General features: G+C 38.7%; 1 long non-coding RNA gene across 1 annotated transcript in view; it reads left to right on the forward strand.

Annotated features, from left to right (window-relative positions):
• The first annotated feature begins 14,496 nt into the window (after positions 1-14,496).
• Positions 14,497-16,341, forward strand: part of LOC108365392 (uncharacterized) — a 4,019-nt gene continuing 2,174 nt past the window's right edge. Inside the window, exons 1-2 of the long non-coding RNA XR_001847921.1 lie at positions 14,497-16,237; positions 16,310-16,313. This is a non-coding gene — a long non-coding RNA (uncharacterized LOC108365392). The remainder of the gene's footprint in view (positions 16,238-16,309; positions 16,314-16,341) is intronic.

Below are 16,341 nucleotides of genomic sequence, written 5' to 3' on the forward strand. Positions count from 1 at the left end.
CATAGAGAATTGAAAATATACATTAAACTGCATCACTCCTCATACAAAAACAAATCGGTACTATTTTTCCATTGGAATTATAAAAGTTTTATTTCAAGACGTCCACCAAAATATTTCGGAAAAATATTAAGATTTAAGTGAGCTGGACCGATTTGAAAATACCTCCAAAAATTGAGTTTTTTATGAATAAAAATAGTTTCTTAAAGATTTGTTTTGATAAAATCCCCTCAAATGACAAAACGCTTTAAGCTTAAAATATTTGCATAAAAATATTAAAAAAAAATTTTGAACGGAATCGTAATGATGAGATTTTTGATGCTGTTTTTTAACTTTTTTCAAAGATTGGTATAGGAAAAACTTGAATAACTGAACCTAAACTCTTCCGATTTAGAATTAAGAGGTGTCATTGGAAAGGTATTTTCTCATTCTTTTCATTTCTTTGCTAATAAACTCATTCAAAGGATGGAAGAGAAAGGTAGGATGAACGAACGTCATTCAAAGTTGAATTAAGATATGTTGGTATTCGAAAAAACAAGATGGAACGCGAATGACGTTCTTTTGGCCAGAAATAAAAACAGTCTGAAAATACCATTCTACTGAGATCCCATAAGTCCAAATTCAGAACATTTTTGGCCCAGTTATTCAAGTTTTTCGTAAACCAATCTTTGAAAAAAGTAAAAAAGATTTTTAAATATTTTAATGCAGATTTTTTAAGCTTAATCTAATTTGTCATCTGAGGTGACTTTTTTCAAAAAGTTCTTTAAGAAACTATAGGGCAATACCTTACCAGCAACTTACACTTCACCCGGCTGTCCTTACTACATCACTAACGAATGTCCCTTACTTTAACAAAGACGTGGCCGCCTTATGTAAGTAGGAATTTGGAATGTACATTTGGTATCAGACATACTTCTGAGCCGCTTTACAAAGTAAGTTACGTGTAATGCAGAGCAGTCGCTCGGAGTAGTTCGGTGCTTGGAAATAACTTCGGCTGCACGTTATTTTGCAACTGACAACGTAATGTGTCGCCGGAGGTGTTCATTTTGCGCTTTATTAGTAGATGACATTGGCCATGATGACAATTTTGGTACTAAAAACTGAAAGAAAATATGGCTTACCTCGTAAGGTGCTTACCTATTTTCGCAGTGGGTATTGAATTTCAACACCAAAACATACAACAATATATATAATATAATAATAATAGGTTGGCGCTTACACACATGTTAGTGTTTGGCCGGGCTTCTCCTCCGATTTGTGGCGTGCGCCTTGATGTTGTCACACAAAGCGGAGGGACCTACAGATTTACGCCGACTCCGAACGGCAATTGTATTTTTATGAGAAGCTGTTTTTCATGGCAGAAATACACTCGGAGGTTAGCCATTGCCTGCCGAGGGACGACCACTGTTAAGAAAAAACCTTTTTCCTACATTTTTTGCAATGTTGCTTTGACCAGGGTTTGAACCCAGGCGTTGCGGAGTGGAAGCGCGCACTGCTTACCACTACACCACAGCGGCCGGCAATATATTTACAACTATAAAAAAGACTTTATATAAAGTGGGTTATTTTTTACTTTCAAAGGCTTTAAGTATTTTTGAGCTAAAGGACATAATTTTACTTGAAAACTCCGAAGTAAGGTTTGTTTACATTAAACATAAAACTGAGCAATTTTCGGAACATTTTCAACCATATTTGGTTTCACTCGAAGAAAACAATATTTATGTCTTAGCCCTACCGGAATTTTACAAATCACCCTTACACATAAATCTTTCTCCAAATGGAAATTTATATATAAGACCAAAATTTTATTAAAAAATATATACACACGGACAACTTCATTACCAAAAAAACATGCTTAGGTTAAGAAAAATTATAAACATATGTACATATGTATATCTATATGGCAGAAAGACTGGTATGCATTAACTTAATAAGAAAAACAAATTCAAAACGCTTTAACATTGTACCTTTTTGTGCATTATTCGTTTTTAACATGTTATTTTATGTGTTTATTTCTTAAAAAATAAATTGTTTCGAATAAATCATCTTTAATAATGTATTTATTTTTCAGAATAGCAATGTTTTGGCAACATGGCAACATTGCATTTAAAATCAACCACCAATGCAGTAGGAAAATACTGAAAAAATAGTAGTGCTACCGCAAAATGTGTAGAATTTACTATTTTCGCTGTAAAGTACCATAAAAATTGTATTGTAACAATGTTTGCGGTTTGGTACCACAATTTTAGTTACAATACAATTTTTGTGGTAGCTTAACAACGAAAATAGTAAATTCTACTAATTTTACGGTAATATATATTACTATTTTTACAGTATTTTTTACTGCTTTTGTGGTTGTTTGGGCATTACTATTAATATTAGTAAATTTTACCATTTTTGGGGGTTGGAGCCATACAAACCTACTTTTACGATTAGATCAACCAACTAACCGTAGTTAAAAATTAACAATTTTTTGGTAAAATTTTAAATTTTTAACTGCATCTTCAGAAATTTTTTAACTATTTTTATTGGTTATTTGTACCATATTTAGCGATTAGAGTCATACTAACCTACGTTTTCGTTTAGTTTAAACCACAAATTTTTTTGGGTGTAAATGTAAAAGTACAAAGCATCAGTTTTATTTCAAAAGCAAAGTAGAAGGAAATGTATATTTGGCGCAACCTGATTGGAAATTAGTATCTGACCATAGTTGTGCATATTGGCCAATATTATTTACTTTGCTTTGGCAGTAAAATACTGGTGCTTTGTACTTTTACATTTAGGATTACAAGGTTGTGTACGGCTTATCTCGCACCGAACATGGAATCCTCTTTTAAGAGTGAGACGCTGATGCTTTATATTTTTACATTTAGGATAACAATTGTTTTAATGTTGAACTAACCTGCGAGGGGCAACGTATCGCTGCAGGAACGACATAGGCTAAAAAAATGTCCAACCGCTTCCTTCTGCTGCAGCACTTCCCGATGGCAGCTTCCCAGCTTTCACCTCCTTAAGATATCGGTCGCGAAGGGACCTCCATCTATTCTGGCACTGCTCAACTACAATTGAAAATGTTTATAAGAAAACACTAGCATCTTATTGCCATACATAACAATATTATTAGCATTTAACTTACCATTCCCATTCGTGGCAGCCGCTACGCTTTTCCAGGCCTTCTCGTTTGCCAGCTTACTTCGATATGAAAAGTCCCCTTTGTCGAACAAATATGGATGCATTTACACTGCCTCTATAAGTAAAAATTACATTGTATAAACAATTAGATTTATAAATTTATAAAAAAAAACCGCGGGAATTTAATAAAAAGCGCGCGAGACCATGTCAATTGTACTCAAATGTCATATATGACAGCTTACAGTATTGCCGGACTTACTTGCGGCAAAAGTTGAGAGTTGGGCGATTTTTATCATTTGCGGCAATGCATGCGTTGCCAATGTGGCGCATTATATTCAAAATCACAGAGTTAACTTGGATGTAAGTCAAAAGCATCCCTGTGATGCAGAAAATAATTTCTATCTGGCGGGGCCTTAAGACATAACTAGATGAGCAGCGCTACCTGACAGCAAATAAGGCAGAATTTAGGCAGTTTGATGACCGTAGTATGTAGGTATGTAGTTGGCCACAACAAGTACTGACAACAGCACTCGACAGTAGCAGAAAGGCAATATGTTTATTCGAGCGACAAGGAGTTTCAAGTGTTTCGCAGCGGCATGCGTCGAGAAAAAAGAAAACGGGTTGATGTTAGCACTCCGTTCCGAGTGTTGAATTTGTTTGGACACACACCAGTGTCCTGCACTGAATAATTAAAACACAACGTTGAGCTGCTTGCGAGAAACTAAGTGCGAAGCAAGCGAAATAATCAGGGAGAAGGTGTGACTGCCGCTCACTTATTTTTATGAAGAAGAGAGCCGCAGCTTGTGAGCTAGTTAGCTTGTGTTGAGAAAGTATTCACCAGTGTTTGGCTTATGAGCTCAAATTCATATTGGACTTCGTTTCTCTTACATTACACTAGGTTCACACAGAGACACTTTTGTTGCTCGTTTTCGGAAACTTCTCTTTTGGTGTTTCCCTTCGCATTTACACAGAGCAATTCTTTTGTAAACAATTGTTGCTGTCAGCTGTGAAAGCACAAAGCGTGTTGCCCGAGCACGAGCAACTCGGTGCTCTTCCCCCTTCCTCGTCACTCCCTCTTACGGTTGCCAGACGTACTGTAGTGATTTTATTCATTTCTTCAATCACTACGCTAATGTCCTGATTTTTGAAAATTTGTACTGAATTTTCAATTCAAACAAAATACTTTATGATTGTCTTACGGTTTTTACACAACGTTGGAACTTGCTTAAACTGCACTGTAGAAAGTTAGAAGAAAATAATTTAATTATAGTTGACATGTTTCAAATAATGTTTGATATGCCCAAGAAATTAATACTACAAAAAGATCAATCGCTATATGGGCACATCGCCGGGTCGTTACGCACCAGTTGCGATAATATGATGAAGCTTAAATTATTTAAAAAGAAGGCTGACTTTTTTTGGCGAGTGTTGTTAGTTATCTCGAAAATATCTTTCAGTTTAATAACAGCAAATTTGAATATTCGAATGGTTTTTGTCTATAACGTAGGCTGCTTTTTGTTGAAGCCATTTTTGACAGGCGATAATCGCCTGCAAAAGTTGACTTGCTGTCTACCTTTCTATTTTTTATGAACTATGTTTTATTTATATACCAAAATATTGTTAAAAATAAGTGCTCTGGCGTTTTAAAGTATTATCTGTTACTTACATTCATAATTTTGATTTGAAAAAATGTACTGAAAAGTCTGACGTACTGATTTCGCGCATAAAAAATCTGGCAACCCTACTCCCTCTGCAACAAGTAACGAATTGCCGGGGCAAAAGTTTCTCTGTCTGAACCTGGGCTTATGAATCTGAAAGGCTTGTGAATAATCGCAAGAGCTCATTTGCACGCTGAGAAGCTAACGCTAGAAAAGAAAGTTTTATGGAAATTAAGTCCAAGAAACTTTTTTAGCAAATAAGAGTTTAAAAATTGCTTGATTATAAAGCCATAGGTATAAATCTGAAACATTTTTAATACAAAATGAATTATGTTTATCAAATTTAAACTCGACCTAAGTGGACAGAACGAATGTGTAATTACGTATGTAAGCATGTATTTAGGACGGTTTTATTTTCTTATTTTGTAATTATCGTCGGTGATACTGCAAAACGTTCTATGTCTATTAGTACCCTTGACACTTAGATGGTCTCTTACTTGCACCGGAATATATCTGCAAATCGTTACACCCTAATAAACGAATGACAAAACTGTCTACCTTTGGCTGATGAAGATGGACGACTGCCAGAAGCGATCAGATACAGATTACAGATCAATTAAGCACCAGAGGTAATAACCAGAGTGTCCAGATTAGGCGATTTCGCGCTAATTTGGCGATTTTTTTTTAAATATTTTCGCGTAAAATTTAGGAAATCGCCATTAGCGATTTTTTCCCTTCAAATAAATTGTTAACAATTATAAAAATATACAAAACTTAGTTTTCCACGATAATTTTACAGAAGAGGCTAATGAACTGCGTGATAAACTGACTTAAGAAGCATATTAAAATACTGTCAAAAATTTTTAATCACCCTAATTGAAGAACTTTTGAAACGATTACCTACAATTAAATACTTTTAAAAAAGCTTTGATTGTGTCACCAGAAAAGTTTGTGAATCTCAAGAGGGCGAGTTTCAGGGACCTGCCAATTCACTATTTGAATTTGAAGGAAAGAAAAGCAGCGGAAACTGAATATTTTAATCTTTTAACTTTCTCATGGAATAACTTTCCTCAGAACCGTTCCATCGGACTCTGAACAATTTTTGATAATTGCTTACGGAGTCAAAACCGCAACAGGCAATAAAATGTTAGGAAATATAACTAAATCCATATTATTATCCCTGCCGCACTCACATGCTTTGTTGAGCGCGTTTTTTTCGTAATGAATTCAACACGAACTAAGATTCGAAATGGGATGAGGTTGGAAAGCCTTAGTTCAATAGTTCGAATAAAGTGTAATATTAAGGCTTACAGTTTCTGCTGCAAGATGTTTCCAATATCAAACAGTATGTTATCAAGTTTGAATAGTTCAATAAATGACAACAACAGAAATGTAAATCATTCAGACACTACAGGTGATTTTGAAGAAATTGTGGAAATAGCTGATCTCGCCTTATAGGTTTTTATTTAATTTTTAGCGCCGAGCTCCTAAAATCGGATTGTGCGATTAATCAATTAATATGAGTTACAATAAATTTAATAATTGCGCAGTCCTATTGGAAGATATGTTGATACAAATATTTTTAAAAAGTATGCGTATTTTTAAAGAAAATTTTTTGTACATCACTATTATATAAGTGATTTGTGTTATTTATTATTACCCTGAAGGTATTACATTCGTTTTTGGTTTTAAAAACTATATTAACAAGATTTAATTTTTGAAATAAAAGATTTGTTAAATCGATTCCATGAATTTTATTTTTAAAAAAATTTGCGATTTTTGGTTTTTGGGGATTTTTTCCATACTTAATATGGAAGTGTAAATATTTTAGTCTTCTTAGACGAAACCAAACAAGTCTCGTACATGATATACATATGTATTGAAAATATGTACATAAAAAGAATGCAGTTTAACTTCGAAATACAATGGATAATGGCATCTTACTTACATTTATGGTATTTCTCACCCAAACTGGAAATTAATATATATGTATGTATGTTTCGTGAACATCATTCAAAGATTTCATTTAATAAATTCAACAAACCCATCAAGATGCAATTTTTCTGATCTTATTTTCGTATTTAGTAAAGAGAGCTAACTCTCTTAACTTCAGATTTAAATATCGAATTCACAAAAGGAGGCGCTGGAAATTTAAAAACGTTTGTACCGTCTTCCTGGCAGTGGTATTTTTCTTTTTATTATTTTACAAAATTATTTTATTTTTTGCTATGTCAAATTTATTGCAGAAAAAAATGTTATTATAATTTTCAATCTGGTAGCTAGATTTTGAAGATAATGATAAAATCGCATCAAAAGTCAAGTGGCTAACATGGCTGCTAATGTCATTAAGTGAAACTACCTTCTTTTTTCTACCATGCTTTCTACCATTTTTGTAAGAATAAGACCATTATAATACATTAACAAAATCGAAAAATTCATATAAAATGACGTTCAAGAAATTAAAAAGAAATCTATCATAATTCTTTAAATTACCTCTCAAGAAATATATGCTCGTTTATTAAGAAAATTTACAATAACGGCCAAGTAGGTACTTTTTCAAGCAACAGAAATAATGAAAAATATTTGTGATGTATTTTGGAACGAATTTCCGTGAGAACGAAAAATTACACTGAAGATGGCACAACGCCGAAACCGGTTTGTCTCCAAACCAAATTTGACAAGGGATGACGGAAATTCGTTCCCAAATACATCATACACCCACCCTGTCGGAAACAACAACAACCAAAAAGGAAAAATATTTGTCGTGAATTTTATTGACTGCGGTATTCTAAGTACAGAGTACCAAATACTAATATTATATTTAATAACAAAGCATTTACATTTTTGGGAAAAAAACTTGTGTAAAAACGTCACTTTTTTAATAATTTACACTTTGTTTCAGGAGTATAGTCATGTCATATCTTATTATATTTTATAAAACTAGGTTTCAGTCTTTTGTTATGGCTAACAAGTATCTATATATTATTCTGAAACAAGGCGCTTATTCCCAGCGATCTACAAGTCGTACAGAGACAAATTATACATCAAATTAAAGTGCTCGATCTGAAACTTTGCACAAACTTTTCAGATTTAAGATTCATTGAACCATCTTCGAAATATTTGCGTCGACAGGTTTTAAAATTTTTACATTGAGCAAAGCATTGCTACGGCAGCGGCATTGAGCAAAGCATTGCTACAGCAGAGGCAGCGTCTCAGCGGGACATAAGAGAATGAAAAATTGTTCCATTTATTCGCTTTCGTTTCTGTTCTGTTCTGGATCTGAAAATTTCCACAAGATTTTTAAAGTTTTACATTGAGCAATTTTAAAATGTAAAACTGAATCTCACACACGTATTTTCATTTTCACCAATTTTGAACAATTTCATTTCTGGAAAAATTCTGGCGGGCGAACTGAGGGAACGGTAAAGTATTTTGAACTCTCGATAAATATGCGTTTCAGAGAATCTGGTTATTACACTTTGTCGCGTACTGGCCGCAACAAAATAAACATTTGTTTCCCCTTTGTTCTATTTACCTATTAGCTTTCACTCCAACCGATAGGAGCGAAGCTTACCGACAATGATTGCACATACTTACATATGTGCATATGTACAAGTAGAATTGAATGCACTCAAATTGAGCGAAATGATTGTTCGGCGGTGGCGCGCTACCGCGAAGGGGAAAAGTCTCCACTATTGTACTCCGCCCATAAAGGGTGCCGATCAAGAGCAAGATTGTAGGAATTGCTCACTCATTGCGGCACTTTTGTTGTCCGCCGTATGATGGCAAGGGCAAAGCCCATGGTGTTTGTTTGTGTGCGCCGTGGTGGTGACCGCGAAAGCGCCCAATTCTGTTATAAGGAATAACGGGCAGGCGCCAATTGATTGGGCACCAACAACACCGGCACTGAGGCCCTATGTTTTTGCGGACCAGCGCGTAAGTTGCGGCCCAACTCGCAGCTGCGCGCCGGGGAAGAACAAAAAGAGCATTAAGTGAGGCCAAGAATGATAGAATACAAGATTGCGCCAATGAGAGGATGTTTGAGCGAATTTTTGCGTGACGTCGTCTTGGTGCAATAGCGAGAGATAAATGCCAAAGCGCATATAAAAATATGTAAACAATGCAGAAAAATTTGTTAATTTTAATATTACAAGGCCCAATTTTGCAGGAATCAATAAATATACAAAGATTGATTAATTAGGAACACGTAGCAATAATTTTGGACATGTAGCCCTTTAGGTAAGTACGATTTTTAGCACATGAAAAAATGGATGTATTAACAGTGTTTGCAATTTCATGTAGACTAAAAGGAAGGTGTGCAGCAAACTGAATTTTTGGCCTCGCCATTGTAAAAAGCCATGCATAGTGTATATTTATATTTGTGAACGGTAGCCAACCACCATAAACTCCACAGCTTTTATTTGATGACTTTTGTGCCATTTCCGAGAGGACGCATGAGTGTGGCTTCTTTGGAAACAAATATTCTATGTAAGTAAAACATAATTTTAACTTTTAAATGTATAATATTTTGAGCACTGTTTTGTATTAGGTACGTAACAGCGCGGTAAGATGCCGCTTGACTTAGCGCCTGGCGACCTTATCCAGTGGTGCATTACCTCATACCAGCACTTAAATATACTAACAAAAATAAGTAGGTAGTGAAGTTCATGTATCTATTTACTGTAGAAACTGCTTTTGTATGTAAGCCATTGCCAGCAAACTAAACCAGCCACTGTCTACTTTCACCATGGAATATTTCCTACCTACTACAATTCACCAAGGAAAGGCCAAAATAGTTCTATGTAGAAGGTCATAGCTCACACGCATAGCACAAAGCTCGATTTGGTGTTTAATGCATCTCCTCGCCGGCAGAGCTGCTTCCACTTTTTCGCCAGGTTTGCGTCCGTTGGAAACGAAAAAAAACTTACATTGCACGCTTTCCTTTTGTTTTCACTATTACACTTTGCCACTGCACACTTCATTTTGCTTTGTAATGTCTCAATAATTGTTTAAAACCTCGCAGAAATATTAACGCACAAATATTAAAATTGTTATTTGGTTTTTTCGTATGTCAAAATCGCAAAGAGCGGATTAGCGGTACCGCGATTGGCGCAATCTCTATTTCTCTCAATCGTGAAGTGACCTTTATTCCGAGCGCGTGAAGAAAAATTGAAATAGTGCAGTCAGAAAAAATTAGGAAAAATTAAGGAAAAAAAACAAAAAAGGGATTTGTGGGCAAAAAAAGTGGTGGTAGGTTTTGTGAGAGTGCCAAGCGGAGCACTGAAGTATAGAGGGGGAAACAGAAAGTGTGGAGCAGCGCCAGACGGAGCGAAGTGATATCGGCACCGGAGTTGGAGCGTGTACCCCCAAGGTGCACCCCTGCGGTCGGAACGTCCACCAACCGCTCGATAAGTATTATGTTGTTGTGTCTAGATTTGGCTATTTTTGTTGTCGGTTGGCTTCCCTTATTGTGTGTCCTAAACCTATCCTTTTTTGCATCCTGCACCCTGAGCCTAGTCATTTCGGTGGGTTAAATTTACCCCCGGCAGCTTGGGAGGTATTGCGAGTGGGTTCGTTTAAAATTCTCTGTTTACTTAAAATTTTCGACCCACCCTATTATTGCATACATATATATATATTAGTTGGTGCCGTTTGGTAATTTTTCTCGTTGTTGTCCCTAGCTAGATTTTGTTTGTTAGGTATTTGGATTGCGTGTATATTGTCCCTTGCAAGCAACCCCGCCGTATCCACTGAGCCAGCCGGTTGCTTGGAATTTTTCTTGTCATCTGCCTTTTGTGCGTGCATTTGTTTATTTCGTTTGGCCCCCTTGGGTTGTTGTTGCACACGGTAAGTGCGTTAGGTGGCCGGAAAAGACATATTAGGGTGGACAAAATTTGAAGGTGACAAATTGGCGCCCAACGTCGGGCCCGACTTTAGGCAAGGAATTTTGCGGCGATTTTTTTTCTCATTAAAACATAAAGGACGTTTTCTACGTGGGATTACTTTTTCCAAAAAGTTTGTGGGAACCCAAGGAGCTTAAAAGCAGGTGAGAAATTTGTGGTGGAAAACGGTGCAGTGAAAGGTGTTGTGCCAGACCCATACATACGCACGTATTTTATTGTGCTGTAGTAGTGTTGTTGTTTGTACTTCACTTAGTTGTGTCCATATATTGCGCACATTAGGCCTGTTCATTTGGCTAATTTTTGGTTTATTTTTTTCTAACAGAAGTTTTGTCTATTTTTTTATTAGATTTAAATAGAAGGCGTTCTGGAAAAAAACGGGTTCGTGGCGGAACGTAGTTGGGCATTTTTGTTTATTTGCAAGCGGACGCTTGTGCAAGCGGATCACAGATAAGTCTAGTGTATAAGCGATTAGGGCGCGGAAAAAAAAATTAAATAACTAAAAGAAAACCTGAGTGGAAAAAAACCGTTTTAATTTAATTTTCTTGTGGAGTATAGGCATAGAGTACCAAGTGGTCGCGAACTGGTCGGTAGCAAGCTATAACAGGTTGTTATACATAAAACGATTTTAAAAGTTTTGTTTTCGCGAGTTTTGATTTTCGGTCGTGTTCTTAAACTGTTAAGTCGTCGTAAATTTTTTTTTCGGTTTTGTTAATTATTTTTTGGAAAATTTTTATTTTATTCGAACCTTTTGAAATTAATTTTAATTAATAGACCTCTTGGTTTGGCATTTTATTTCCTACTTAATTTACCGAATTTTATTTCTCTTTCATTTTCAATTTCCTGTTTTTACGGTCCGCCTCTTGGTTTAAATTTTTTTATTCAATAATTTTTTTTCCATTTATGGTTTTTTTTTGGAACTTTTTTGTTCGCGGTTTACTTATTAATTTTTCCGGAGTAATTCTGGCAATAAAGATAAATTTTGCTTGTATATTTTTTTCTTTTGTCAGTTTTAAATTTTTGACAATTATCACTTTTATTTTTCTTTGAATCTTTGGGGTTTTGTTATTTATTTATTTTTTTATTCTGTCTGATTTGGCGATTTGTTTTTTCTTCGTTTTTCGATTTTGATTAATTTATTTTACTGCGCTTTTGATTTTTTTTAAATATTGTGGGTTTTCGTTACATTTTGGTTCTTTTTTGATTCATACGACATGGAGATTAATCGGTTGTCGCAAGAGTAGTTGTCGTATGAGATGGAGGCTCGGGGTCTCCCGGTAGGGTCGGTCGACAATATGCGGAAATCCTTGCGGGCGTCAAGGTTGTTAGAGAGGAGAGGATCGGTAGAGCTCTTCCAGGACTACCCCTTCAGTATCGAGGAGGATCGGGTCGCGGTCGAGCAAAAGTTGAAGGAGGTCGAGTCGTTGATGAGCGAGTTGGCGAAGGGCGCGAAGCCGTCGACTGGGGCCAAAGCCATGGCTAAGCTAGAGTGGTGCTTAGCAAGGATAGGGCGCGCGAAACCCAGCAACGATGCGGAGATGAGGCAGCAGTCGAGTTTGAAGAGCAGGTTGATGCTTTGCTTGGCTGACTAGCAGGAGGCAGTTGGCGAGGAGGACGAGCCGGAGCGGATGAGAGACTGAGAACGAGATTCGGCGGTACGATCGGCAGCGGCATCAGGCGAGGTGGCCGAAGAGCGGGCGATCGGGTCGGTTGAACCGGTCGGGAGCGTGAATCCGGAGAATCTTTCAAAGTGGGACGTGCGTTTCGATGCGGAGAAGTCGGGTCTTTCGGCTCACGCTTTTCTGGAAAGGGTAGAGGAGTTGAGTGAAGACCACGGTGTGGCTCCTGCTCAACTTTTCCGAGGCGCAGTTGATTTATTTTCGGGGAAGGAACTTCTATGGTTTAGGTCAGTTAGGCGCTCGCTAAGTAGTTTGGGAGGAACTGGTTAGGGAGTTGAAGTTGGAGTTTCTGCCCTCCAACTACGATGACTTGCTGATGGACGGGATACGGCGGCGGACTCAGGGAGCGAATGAGTCCATCGGAGTCTACGTGGCAGCGATGAAAATTATGTTCGGCCGGTTACAGGAGCCCCTGTCGGAGAGTAGGATGCTAGGGATAATTAGGGCAAATTTACTACCCTTTTATCAAACGCAGCTGGGACTAGTTTCGCCAGGATCGGTTGCGGAACTAGTCGCCTTGGGTAGAAAATTAAAGTCGGTTAGGTCGTCGGTTGAAGCNTTTCCCATGAACGTAGTGGTGGTCCCAAGCTGTTCAGCTCTACGGCTATGGCTTCCCATCTGGGCTTTCCCCGAGTCTTGCCGCAAATTCCTTTCGCCAAGTCCTGATTGTCCTGCATCAGCTGGACCAGCCGCCCAAGTTGCTTCTTATTGCTAACCACTTTTGATCTACAATTCACACACATATGTATAGTAAATTTTTGTACAGCTTTTAATGCAAATAACTTACTTTTTATCCATTATTTATTTATTTATATCACGAAAATTTTGCTCACTCAAACTCTATCGACTCAAAAATAGCAGTAGAAGGATAAGCGATTAAAAACTATTCACAGTCGCTCATTGAGCGACTAAGCGACACTCACAATAGCATCGATAATCGATAATCGCTTAATAGTCGTTTATCTACTGCCAGTCGACACTCGCAATAGGGGTGTTAATTGCAAGCGTTTCGGACATGTTTCAGCTGAGTGCAGGAAAGGTATTAAATGCTATGGTTGTGTCAGGACTGGGGTGATGAGACGAGATTGCCCGGTGTGCAATGAGAAGCCAAGGTGTTCCCAGGGCCCCCAACGAAGCCCCGAGGGTGGTGGTCGGCTCCACCACAACCCGTCTAAGTCGGAGGTTAGGTCATAACCGAAATTGGTCAGGGTCGAGGGCAAATGTTTGGTCGAAGTCGGAGGTTCGGTCTAAGAAGTCAGGAAACGGGAGATAGACCCCTGGGACAGCAGGTCAGGTGGTCTAGTAGGGCGAGTTAGTAATCCTCCAAGTCCCAGCTGGCTAAAGTAGGGTTCGGTGATCCAGATATTCGGTTGGCGTATTCGCTTGTCTCTGACGGCTTCGATAAGCGTCCGTATTTGGATGTGAGGATTTTTGGTTACACTTTTAGGGCGTTGTTGGATTCTGGTGCGTCGAGAACTGTAATTGGTCGGTTAGGTTGTGAAGTTTTCTCATCTTGGGGATTAGGGTGTCTTCATCGAATATTCCCTTGAAAGTTACCTTTGCGGATGGAGGCCATGTATCGGTGTTAGGTTCGGTTTCGCTGCCAATTGAGGTAGAGGGCAAGCCCGTCCTCGTTGAGTGCCTCATAGTTCCTGGCTTGCCTCAGAGCGTTATCCTTGGGGTCGATATTTGGACCTAGGCGGGTATTATCCCGGATTTGATGAAAATGAGGTGGAGCTTTTCTCGGCCGAACAGGACTATTTGGTGGCGATAGTCGATCACTCCGAGTTAGGCAATAGAGAGGCGAGTGCTTTAGTGGAATTAGTTTCCCGGGCGTTCAGGGCTATGCCAGAAGGGTTCGGTCGAACCCACCTTGTTGAGCATCGGATTAGGGTAAAAGCAGGAGTCGAACCTGTGAAGCAGATTTATTACCCGGTGTCTCCCGTCATACAGTCTCATATAGACGAGGAGTTAAAAGACATGCTCGATAAGGGAGTAATTGAAAAGTCGCCATTATTAGGAAGAAAGATGGGTCATAGGTTTTGTGTAGACTATAGGGTTTTAAATAAATGTACAGAGAGAGATAGCTACCCATTATCGTTACAAATAACTTCGATAAACATCTAGAGATTCTGCAGATAGTTTTAGATAGGTTAGCTAAAGCGGGCCTTAGGTTGAATAGGGATAAGTGCAACTTTTGTAGGCCAGAGATAAAGTATTTAGGCTACGTGGTAGACAAGCACGGTCTACACGTAGACCCAGAAAAGGTTGAAGCGATGGTAAACATCGAAAGGCCCAAAAATGTGAAACAGGTTAGGTCATTTATAGGTACAGTGTCCTGCTACCGAAGACTTTGCTGAGTTAGTTAGGCCTCTCACCGAATTAACAAAGAAAAACCGAAAGTTCGAGTGGAACGAAGATTGTGAACGCAGCTTTAGGGAGGCGAAGGAGCGCCTGGTGACAGCACCCGTTTTGAGCTGTCCAGATTTTGAGAAGCCTCTCAAAATCCAGACAGACGCGTCTGATTTTGAATAAAAATTAGAAAATTTATTCGACGACAGAGAAGGAGAGTTTAGCGGTCTTTTGGGCGGTCGAGAAATTGCGTCCATATGTTGAAGGCGCTAGGTTTACTGTCGTCACTGACCATTATTCTTTGGTTTGGCTGAACAACTTGAAGGATCCTTGTGGTAGGTTAGCAGGTTGGGCGCTGAAGCTCCAGCAGTATGACTGAGATTGTCCACCGGAAGGGAAAGGAACATGTGGTTCCAGATATGTTGTCCCGTAGTGGGCCTGTTGCTTAAGTTTCCACTAGTGACCCCTGGTTGTCGAAGATGATTCGGTCTGTAGAAAAGAGACCCTTATCGTACCCAGCGTGGAGAGTAGAAGACAGCTGCCTCTACAAATTCGTTAAGTCCAAATTCCCCTCTATTTACGGTGATTCTTCGAATTGGAAAACGGTTGTTGGTCGAAAGGAGAGGGCTGAGATTCTGAGTAAATGTCATGATGACCAGTTGGCCGGTCACATGGGCATTCGGAAAACTTTCGCTAGGGTTACGCAAAATTTTTATTGGCCGCATGTAAGATTCGTCAACAGGTGAAACCTGATAACACACAGCCAGCTGGGGGTTTGTTGAGAGGTCCAAGGAAATTGCACCTTGGGAAATAATATGTGTTGATCTGGTAGGGCCCATGGTGAAGTCGACACAGGGCTACCAGTATATTTTAACGGTCGTGGATTACTTTTCGAAGCTTCCGCTGTTGTTTCCCTTACGGACTGCCAAGGCGAAGCGCGTCTGTAAAATCTTAGAGGATCAGGTGTTTCTTTTGTTTGGTGTCCCTCGGCCGGTGGTCTGCGACAATGGACCCCAGTTCAGGAGTCGCGAACTGCGGGGACTCTGCGGAGCGTATGGCGTCCAACTGCGGTACACCGCATACTGTCATCCGCAGGGTAACCCGGCCGAAAGGATAAACCAAATAATTAAGACTACCCTTAGGGCATACGTCGCAGAAAACCAAAGGAGTTGGGACCAGAAATTAGCAAAGGTAGCGTGCTGTATTATTAGGGAAATGGCGTTGGAAGGCAGTAGAAGATATATCGCGTCATTAGGAGAGTAGAGAGAATTAATTGTGAAGAAAGAGTAAAGAGACTCGAAGAGATTAGGTCTAGCGTTAGAGTGGGGTTAGAGGAGGCCAGTGCCAAGTTAGCAAGAAATTATAACCTTAGGAGAAGAGATGTGCAATATATGCCAGGAGAGTTAGTTTGGAGGAAAAATTTTGTATTATCTGATGCAGTAACGCGGCGAAGTTAGCGCCGAAATATATAGGACCTTTTATAGTGAAGAAGAAGGTGTCGCCTTGGACTTATGTCCTGGTAGACGAGTCAGGCAAGGATAAGGGGACATGGAACGTGAAGGAGTTAAGACCATATAGGGACAATTAGGAGATAGGTATTTCACAAAAGAAAGCAAGCTTTCT

This window comes from Rhagoletis zephyria, unplaced genomic scaffold (genome assembly GCF_001687245.7).
Source record: "Rhagoletis zephyria isolate East Lansing unplaced genomic scaffold, Rhagoletis_zephyria_1.1 Rzeph_scaffold_01860, whole genome shotgun sequence".
NCBI lineage: Eukaryota > Metazoa > Arthropoda > Insecta > Diptera > Tephritidae > Rhagoletis > Rhagoletis zephyria.